This window comes from Nylanderia fulva, unplaced genomic scaffold (assembly GCF_048542155.1).
Source record: "Nylanderia fulva isolate GAGA-0341 unplaced genomic scaffold, ASM4854215v1 Scaffold409, whole genome shotgun sequence".
NCBI lineage: Eukaryota > Metazoa > Arthropoda > Insecta > Hymenoptera > Formicidae > Nylanderia > Nylanderia fulva.
Genome location: NW_028190487.1, coordinates 20,015 through 24,345, shown reverse-complemented (window position 1 = coordinate 24,345; position 4,331 = coordinate 20,015). Strand labels below are relative to the sequence as shown.

At 30.8% G+C, this 4,331-nt stretch overlaps 1 pseudogene; it reads right to left on the bottom strand.

The window, feature by feature from the left end:
- Positions 1-516: 516 nt before the first annotated feature.
- Positions 517-2,352, bottom strand: LOC146721814 (uncharacterized; annotated as a pseudogene).
- Between the last annotated feature and the right edge of the window lie 1,979 nt (positions 2,353-4,331).

Genomic DNA, 4,331 nt, shown 5'->3' with positions numbered 1-4,331 from the left:
GCCATTAAATGCGTGTTCTTAAGTCCTTATAACTTTTGTTTGAAAACATTTTTTTCTAATATGCATTGTAAATATTCATTTCAGATTTTTAGGGACACTGTATGTATAGTACAATATCTTACATATACAGAATGTCCGGTAATAGTTGCCTCAACCATCATGGGCAGGTAAAATGAGTTAACCGAGTAGAAAAATCCTCTAACCAGTGTTTCGATATTCGCAATAATTGAGAAATTAGATTGAAATAGATCGACCTATAAGCACGCGGTGAGAAGAGAACGAGTCCTCTCGGAGGTCTAGCGTTATGCGACATTCCGTAAATGTTATTCTTTGTCCGATCGCTTCATATCAAACAAATCACCGTGCTTAGTATCCGCGTAATATAGATGTGAATTATTATAAGAAGTTTAAGTTATCTTGTTTTTTATGTACACGGTTGTAAATTCAAACATAAGTAAGCTGTATTGTCTTAGATCATATTATAAATTAGGATTCATTATTTGTTGAATTGACAATCTAACTGAATCTTTCGATCCAGTCTGTCTCAATCTGGCATCCAATAACTGATAAAGAGGACTCTTATAGAAATTATCACTCAGTAGCCCATGTTAATCACTTATTTCGAATACTTAAAGTACTGTAATATGTAGAATTAAGTACTCGAACATAATGATTAAGTTGGCGTTACTATTGATAAATTTTCATTGGGTTTGGGTGCTGCCGGTATTACAAATGGCGCTGGTGGGTTGACCAAAACGAATCGGCAAATTTTTCGGAGTGCACTGGACTGCCGTCCCGAATTCTTCTTTATTGTTGTTTGTTTAATTTATTGTTTATTAAAATTATTATTATATATTTTTATATTTAAGACAGATAATATAAGTAAAGTACCTGATCCTTCTGACTCTGACTGATCATTGCTGTTGACTTCATCGTCAGTTCCATCATCATTATTTATTGACTCGCTAATACTTGAAGAGTCACCATCAACATCAATATTAAAAACTTTTCCTCTAGAAATATAAAAATCATAAATCAAAAATAGTTCGACAGTATACACAACCAAAATATTTAATTTTTACTTTTTAACAAGACAGATCGCGCAGAAACTCCATGGAGTCATAATGATGTCATTTTTGGTAGGGGGAGGTCTAGCTGATCCACTAGGGTGATTTTCAGATTGAACAATTCTTCGATAAGCGTCATGTCAATTTTTAAACTTTTTTTTGCTTCTTCCGCGCTAAGTTTATCTATAAGAGAAATTTTTCTTTAAGTATTTTAGCCGCAAATGTTTCTAACTTTTTTTTTACCTCCTAATATTTCGGATACTTCATTCCACAGGTTTTTTGTCACTCGTTGACATCGCTGTTCTAGTGGAACAATAAAAATCCCAGAGAGGTTTTCTTTCTGGAACAGTTAAAATTAAGGAATTCTTAGTCGTCGTAATTTAATGTAGATTTCATGACTTTTCGATTATTTATTAATTATTATTGTATATAATAATAACTTTAAAATTAAGATTTAAAAGACAGGGCCAACTATAACGAGCATATTAAATTAGTGAGAGATGTAATGTCAACACATAATTGATTTATTTCTTAGTATATACAATGATAATAAAAAATAATAAAACGTTTCGGCTGTTACCTCAGCCCTTCTTCAGTAATATAAAAAACAATAAAAAAATTCTTTTAAGTAAAATTATGACATATTACGCATTAGAGTCTATTTTTTAATGAACATTTTGGTTTGATAAGTCGATGAATTAAATTGGGTTACGCTTATATCATTTATTAAATTAGATATTGTTTCTAATCGGCTAACCATTTTTTAGCTAAGATGGTAAACTTTTTGATTATGTCAAAAAACATGTAAACGAGTTCCCTGTTGTTAGTAGAACAGGTTGACGGTCCATTCCACGTCATCAATTCTTTTGAACATTATAGTTAAAATTATCGTCAGAACCGCTTGATATGAGAATTGAAAACAATTAGATGTTTATCCAGCATCAAAAATTAGTCCCCATCATCAAGGATATTTCCGAGTAAGTTCTGTCATTGCAGTAAATTTCACCGTGATTGTCTAAGTATATTTTATTTTTTCGGTATATTAATTTATATTAATAAGTTATTTTTTATGTGAAAGATCTTGATTGTGATTAGAATTGCTTACTTAAATTGATGAGTAGTCAAGATTCCGCCAAGTCGATGTGTTCACTATACAAAGTTCATATAGTGACTTTGTATAGTGAACACATAGATACTTAGACAATCACGGTGAAATATACTGCAATGACGAACTTACTCGGAAATATCCTTGATGATGGGGACTACTTTTGATGCTGGATAACATCTAATTGTTTTCAATTCTCATATCAAGCGGTTCTGACGATAATTTTAACTAATAATGTTCAAAAGAATTGATGACGTGGAATGGACCGCAACCTGTTCTACTACACAACAGGGAACTCGTTTACATGTTTTTTGACATAATCAAAAAGTTTACCATCTTAGCTAAAAAATGGTTAGCCGATTAGAAACAATATCTAAGTTTAATAAATGATATAAGCGTAACCCAATTTAAATTCATCGACTTATCAAACCAAAATGTTCATTAAAAAATAGACTCTAATGCGTAATATGTCATAAGTTTACTTAAAAGAAGTTTTTATTGTTTTTTATATTTACTGAAGAAGGCTGAGGTAACAGCCGAAACGTTTTATTATTTTTTATTATCATTGTATATACTAAGAAATAAATCAATTATGTGTTGACATTACATCTCTCACTAATTTAATATGCTCGTTATAGTTGGCCCTGTCTTTCTAAATCTTAATTTTATAATATCACACGAGCCTTGTCTTTAAATATCTAATTGTTTTCCTTATTAAATATAATAACTTTATATAATTATATATAGAATAAAATTTTAAAATAAATATAAATATAAATTATATAATTATTATATATTATTATTGTTATTATATATTATTATTATTATTATTATTATTTATTAATTATTGTTATTTATTTATCATTTATTTTTTTAGGAAAAATCGTTTTAGAATCGAGTCAGAAATGCGACATTTTAAGGACAAACGTGTGTTTTGGATTGATCGATTATATATTTGATAGACGACGTAAACATGGATTTATTATGCAGCTATGCCGAGACTAACATCAGAGAAATTTCAAAATTATTATATGACAGCTACATAATTTGAAAAATTGTTACATTTAGTGACACCTAAACAATAATCAGTTAATGAACACTAACATGATGGAATTGCCATGGGTATAGCACCTTCACTATTAAAATATTTACAAAATTCTCGAATCTGTATTGCTCGATGAGAAACTATTATGAGAACCCGCATTGAGTTATATCTTGTAATGCACTATTATCCATGGAATCTCTCCATGAGCTTGGAATAATAAGCTGTTCTCAATCTTCTTGATCATTAGTGTTGGAGGAACATATTCATTTCTTCAATATCCCTCCGATGAATCAAATTATGGAGACATACAATTGCTTTTAGAATTGAAATTGTTTTTTCAACACTACAATTGATCGGTCGTTTTCAAAATTCTCCATTGACTAACTAGATTCCAAACGTATTTTCAATCGTTCTCCTGGCTCGACTCAATAGATAATTGTAAATATTTTGTCCTTATTTAAACCGCCTTTTCCTGGATAAGGCTGGAGCAAATAATCGGTCAATGAAAAGCTTAATCGCCTACCAGCAATATATGGTAAAAGGCGGTCCACCTGGGACTGAGAAGGTTCTGATGCAGGAACATTCATTTCTTCTGAATGGAATTTTAGGCCAATTTTTGAATCCTTAAAAATACCACCGTCACTGCGACGACCATAGGCTCCTATATCGACGAACGTAAACATATACTCTGCGTTACAAAATTCCGAGGAGCACAATGCTATGATTATTCTTATAGTTATAATAAGATGATCCTACGTGGACACTGAAAAAAAAATCATTAGGCATCAATTATTGTAGCATTGATTATTATTAATATTGTACCTCAATAACAACATGTTTGCCATTAAGTGCGCCTATGCAATGATCGAAAATCCCATCTCTCTTTAAATTGTTGGGCAAGGTGTAGCCACTCTTCTGTAGTTTTGATGGTGGGATCACGTTCCTGACAAAGGAGTTCCATATGGCATCGCATGTTTCACCTATAACATTGCTTATTGTCGATACTCCCAGCGAGATAAAGATACGACTTGAATGCATCGAATTACCATTTGATAAATATCTAACATATACTAATTAAATGCTCTTTAATTCAAATAAAGTATTACACATATAA